At 45.4% G+C, this 6,000-nt stretch overlaps 1 protein-coding gene across 5 annotated transcripts in view; it reads left to right on the plus strand.

The window, feature by feature from the left end:
* The window catches only part of LOC140388067 (potassium voltage-gated channel subfamily A member 1-like), a 305,257-nt gene extending 299,990 nt beyond the window's left edge, over nucleotides 1–5,267 (plus strand). For all 5 annotated transcript variants that reach the window (XR_011934077.1, XM_072471667.1, XM_072471670.1 and 2 more), the window contains one exon: nucleotides 4,889–5,267. The gene's annotated coding sequence lies outside the window, so the exon portion shown is untranslated. The remainder of the gene's footprint in view (nucleotides 1–4,888) is intronic.
* The last annotated feature ends 733 nt before the right edge of the window (nucleotides 5,268–6,000 follow it).

A 6,000-nucleotide genomic window follows, 5' to 3' on the forward strand; every position in this document is an offset into this window, starting at 1 on the left:
AAACACCTTAATACATAATAATAATCTTTATTGTCACAAGTAGGCTTACATTAACACTGCAATGAATTTACTATGAAAAGCCCCTAGTCGTCACATTTCGGCACCTGTTCGGGTACGCAGAGGAAGAATTTAGAATATCCAATTCACCTAACAGCATGTCTTTTGGGACTTGTGGGAGGAAACAGGAGTACCCGGAGGAAACCCACGGAGACACAGGGAGAACGTGCAGACTCCACACAGGCAGGGACCCAAGCCGAGAATCAAACCTGGGACCCTGGAGCTGTGAAGCAACAGTGGTACCCACTGTGCTCCCGTGCCGCCCATAATTCTCCTGTGTCCTATTTTAATGGGATGTTTCGACCAATTCGTAGAGTAATGCCTCAGCTTTTACTTCTTCTATGAAAACAAACGGAACCTAATTTTGATGTCTGCTATATGTTGGAAATGCAAAATGTCTGTAACATCATGGAGGGCATTCATTTTGAGCATCTACACCAGAGTTCAGGACTTTTGTCACTGGAGTGTCCAAAGCAGAGGATACATTGTTGCTGATATTAAGATCCCAGGTCAGACCCCAACAGTGGCTCGGATACTAGACCAAAACCCCAATATTTTAGTTTATTATAAAAGACTGTGCGGAAAGAATGATTCGTTCCAGGAGTCCAAATCGGACTTTAACTTCTCTCCAAAGAGTGGCCAAAAGGTCTCTCTCTGAATCTCTTAGCTCCACTCAGAAATGGCACCATCTCCCCAAGCTGAAAAACAAATTAACTCTTCGAGATTGAAAGCATATTAACTTACCAGGGACTTTCCTCAATCAAATCACAGTGCATTAACCCAGACTGAGCAACACATTCCTCTGGTCAATTTCACCATAGAAACATGGAACCATAGAAAGGTTACAGCACAGAAGGAGGACATTCAGACCTTCTTGTCCATGCCAGCCTGAGGACATCCAGGTGCCTTTTCTCATCCCATCTTCCAGCACCCGGTCCATGACCCTGTAGCTTAGAGCACTTAAGGTGCAGACCCAGGTACATTTTTAAAGCATTTAGGGTCTCTGCCCCCACCATCAACCCGGCAACAAATTCCAGACTCCCACTACCCTCTGTGTAAAAAAGATCTTCCTCATCTCCTCTCTACACCTTCTGCCAGTTATCTTCATGTTCCTTGGTTCTAGAATTCTCCACCAAGGGAAATAATTTTATACTGTCCACTCAATCACTTCCCCACATAATTCTGTCCACCTCAATTAAGCCATCCCTCAACCTTTGTTCCAAGGAAAATAACTCCAGCCTAACCAATCTCTCCTCTCAGCTGCACTTTTCTAGCCCTGGCAACATTCTTGTAAACCTCTTCTGCACTCTGTCCAGAGCAATTATTTCACTCCTGTAATGTAGTGACCAGAACTGCACGCAATACCCTAGTTGTAGCCTCACCAGTGTTTTATACAATTCCAACATGAAATCCTTTTATATTCTATACCTCTGCCAATGATGGAGCGAATTCCATATGCTTTATTCACAACCTTGATCACTTGAACTGCTGCCTTTAGGGGCATGTGTACTTGTATGGCAAGATGTCTCACTTCATCTACCCCTCTTAGTATACTCCCATTCATTGTGTCACAAAAACAGAAAATACTGGACAATCTTAGCAGGTCTGATAGCATCTGTGGAGAGAAAAAGGACTTAACCTTTCGAGTCTGGATGACTCTTTGTCAAAAATAGAGAGAACTGGAAATGGGTAAGATTTATACTGTAAATGGGGGGGGGGGGTTGCATGGAGCGGTGAGGCTGGTTAGGGAGCCAGCGATAGGTGGAGATTGACAAAGATGTCGAGGACAGAACACAAAAGGAATGTAAATGGGGGCAATTAAGGCTAAGAAGGGTGCTGCTAGTGGCATATAAAGAGATTAGAATGTGTGAGTGGCAGAACAAAGGTGAGCTGTGGGTCAAAGGGCAGCTAGGAACAGTTGGTCCAAGTGTCGTGGGGGGAGGGAGAACAATAGGGAGGGAAAAACAGATCAATGGAAAAGATGAAACAAATTGATAGAAATAAAAATGGGGTGAAGGTGGAGGAGAGAGTTTACATTCCTTTTGTCGGCTGTCCTTGTCATCTTTGTCAATATCCACCTATCGCTGCCCCCTATCGAGCACCATCACTCCATGCACCCCCACTACAGTATAAATCTGATCCCATTTCCAGTTCCCTCTAACTTTGACAAAGAGTCATCCATAAATGCAAATGTGGTTTCATTGTTTAAAAAGGGATCGAAGGAAATTCCAAACAATTATAGGCCAGTTAGTCTTCCGTCGGTGGTGGGACAATTAGTAGAATCAATCCTGAGAGATAGGATTAACTGTCACATAGAAAGGCATGGACTAGTCAGAGATGGTCAGCATGGATTTGTTAAAGGAAGGTCTTGCCTCACAAACTTGATTGAATTCTTTGAGGAAGTGACAGGAAGGCTTGATGAAGGTAGTGCAGTGGATATTGTGTACTTGGATTTTAGCAATGCGTTTGGCAAGGTCCCACATGGCAGATTTGGCAAAAAGTAAAAGCCATGGGATATAAAGCAACGTGGAAAGTTGTTTCAAGTGGTGTTCCACCGGGCTCAGTGTTGGGATTCTTACTGTTTGCGTTACATATTAATGATTTGGACGTCTTCTACTATTATTGCCCTCTTGTTTTTACAGGTAGAAATTTGCCCACATATTTGATCTTCTACCTCCCTTTCACAATTTGGAGGTCTGTAGTATATTCCAGTAGTGTGACGGACCCTTTTTTATTACTAAACTCAACACATAAAGCATTGTTTGTTGACCCGTTTAGTATATCATCCCTTCTCACAACTGGAAGTGATTCTTCAACCATTAGTGCTACCCCTCCATCTGCCTCCTAAAAGCTTCCAGACTGCAACAAAATCCTTTTTAAAACATGACCACTGCAGTCAAACACACTATAACTCCAGGCTTTCAACCCTTACAATTGCTAATTTTTAGAAACCAATATTCCTAAAATCTTCCATCCATCACAGTGATGGTTTACAGTCAAACATCACTATGTAGCTGTGATAGATGGACTTCTCTCTAGTACAGTAGTGGGCAATCTGCAGCCCACAGACCACATGCAGCCCTTCACGGCTCTGAGTGCGGCCCATTGAGTCTTGTCCATGGTGCAGAAGGGAAATGGAATTCTGCCGGCACTGAGTTCATTCTGGGTCCGAGATCGCACTGCGATGTTGTGACGGCAGGAAGAATGCTATAATGTGATGGCAGGACGTGCTGCTGTGATGTGATGGCAAGATGCACTGCTGAGGTTCTCGCCAGGATCACTCTCTTACAGTTGATGCCAGGATCGCAATGCTGCAGTTCTCGCCGCTCAAACAGCACGTTCAGCACATTCTGGGTACGCAAATGCAGGGAGACCATCGTGGCCGCTGCCAGAGCACAAATGGGAGATTGTGTTTCTTGCTATTGATTTTTTTGGCTGCTTTCAGCTTTGCTCCTACCTAATGAATCATTTTTTGTTGAATTTGCATGGTGAGTGCAAAATCAAAGAGTGCAATCTAAAGGCTGTGTCGCACCCGACTTGGGACCCGACGTGGTCGATAAATCTCTCGAGAGGCCTCCAACAAGATTTACCTGGCTCATTATGCCTTGCGAGATCTCGCAAGGTGTCGCAATCTGGATCCTGCCACAATAAGGGAAGTGGTGGTATTGTCACTGCTATTGTCACTGGACTAGTAATCCAAAGACACAGGGTAAAGCTCTGGGGTCCAGGGTTCGAATCCCACCATGGCAGGTGGTGAAATTTGAATTCAATAAAAAAAACTGGAATTAAAAGTCTAATGATGATCATGAAACCATTGCCAATTGTCAGAAAACCCCATCTGGTTCCCAATGTCCTTCAGGGAAGGAAATCCAGACTCGGAGAGCAATGCAATTGACTCTTAATTGCCCCACTGAAATGGCCAAGCAAGCCACTCAGTTCAAGGGCATTTAGAGTTGGCCAATAAATGCTGGCCCAGCCAGCGACACCCACATCCCAAGAATGATTAAAATCCAGCGACACCCAATTCCCAAGAATGATTAAAAAGAAAATCCAGATTCCAGGTGTCGTTTAGCACTGGTCTCCACAAACATGGAACAGGCGGAACAGCACTTGGGGTGGTCTCCCAGGCAATTTGAGGCCCCCGGGTGGTCAGCCTCTGTGCAGGGTGGTACCATGACACTGCTGATGCCACCTGGGCACCTTTACACTGCCAGCCTGGCACCCTGGCAGTGCCACCCAGGCTGGCAGTGGTACTGCCAGAGTGCCAGGCTGGCAGTTCCTAGGTGGCATCTTGCCCATGATGGGGATTAGGCCCAGGAGTCGCTGCCCTTATGAGGTTGGGTGAGGGGGCTCAAGGACACCCTAACCCGTACTTTGGGGTGTTGAGGGAGTCCAGGGGTCGCTTTGGATGGGGGGGTCATTAAAAATGGTGTCCCGATCTGTTCCTGCACTGGCGAGCTGAGCTCCTCAGTGCAGGAACTGAAGGTAAGTGCAACCTCGGTGGGGCCTTCCTCGCCAGAGCCCGAATAAAGAACAGAGTCCCGTTTAATAGTGGGTTTGTTCACGCCGGGAAAACCCCGGCTAAACGCACCCACAAAGGAAGTCTGGTTTTTTCCATTAAATCGCTCCCAGAAAATGCAGAGGAGGAAGAAATAGCAAAAAAGTGGAAAATGGATAATGAGGGCTGAATGGTCGAAGATAGTTGGGAACTGGATTATTTTGATACTCAACAGAAAGGGAGACCGTTGTGCTTAATTTGCAATGAGGTGATAGCAGTTCCAAAAAAATACAATGTTAACAGACATTATGAAACATGTCATCCCTCTCACAGGGGAAAACTGCCTTGTTCTGCCCAACATGCTTGAGAGCTTTAAAACCTGGAGGAAGCCATGAACACACAGAGGCAGGTACTTAGACAAGCATTAAATGAGAATGATGCAGTGACTTTGGCTAGCTTTCGTATTGCTTGGTTGCTTGCAAAGAATGCGTCATCGAAGCTGCAGATGTTTATTTGCTGGTTTTAAAGACCAAGAGGAAATGATCAAATGTGCTGAATTGCGAAGTGTCTGCACATCGATGAGTCCTAATCTAAGGAAACTTGTGGAGAACGGATCCAACCAGAAGTCATATGAATAATGTAAGCGTAAACATTTCATCTGTTTTTGGTTATTTGAAGTTGACGAAAGTTCTATGAATACATGAATGTTTATTTATGCACCTTCTGTAACTGGTTACGAAATATGTGTATTAAATGTAATTAATCTTATTCATGGGGTCATGGTTAATGCAAATGCCCAATTTCATTCATGCGGCCCACGGATGATGATGGAGGGCCACTCATGTAGCCCACTCACTAGCCTAGTTCGTCCATCTCTGCTCTAGTACCTCCCGGGCTTTACTAGGCACCTTGGTCATTCCTAAGGATGGTACGGTATGCAAATGTTTGTAGATAGATTCACAGCCTCACGGGACAAAGAAAGACTCGAGGCATTTTTTTAGACGGTAGGTTTCTGGTCTGGTTCCCCCACGACCACTTCTGCTTAGTCCCTATTCTCATGACCCACAATTGAGCCAGTTCTCTCCCCCCCACGCCCCCCCGTGCTCCATCTCACGAACGCAATCTTTCAAAGTGGATGTGTTGGTGTCCACCCACGTCGGAAATATCTGTGTTGGTGCTTGTCACTGCAGGAATCAGTGATACAAAATGCTATGAAATGCTGAGGACAGTGTAGACATGGCTTTCTGGGGTCTCCTCCTGGTCAACTATGGAATCAAACAAAGAGCACGTGTTAGTCGTGGGATGTCCCTTCACACAGAGGGCTGCAATTTATCATCCGGCATTTAGATGGTTATGTGGTAGTGTAAAATGAGCACTTATCTCCCACTAGTGTTTAGCGGATCATACGCAGACACACGACCTGCAGCTACTTAGCAGGCTAGTGG

The sequence above is a fragment of the Scyliorhinus torazame genome, chromosome 13 (genome assembly GCF_047496885.1).
Source record: "Scyliorhinus torazame isolate Kashiwa2021f chromosome 13, sScyTor2.1, whole genome shotgun sequence".
Classification (NCBI taxonomy): domain Eukaryota; kingdom Metazoa; phylum Chordata; class Chondrichthyes; order Carcharhiniformes; family Scyliorhinidae; genus Scyliorhinus; species Scyliorhinus torazame.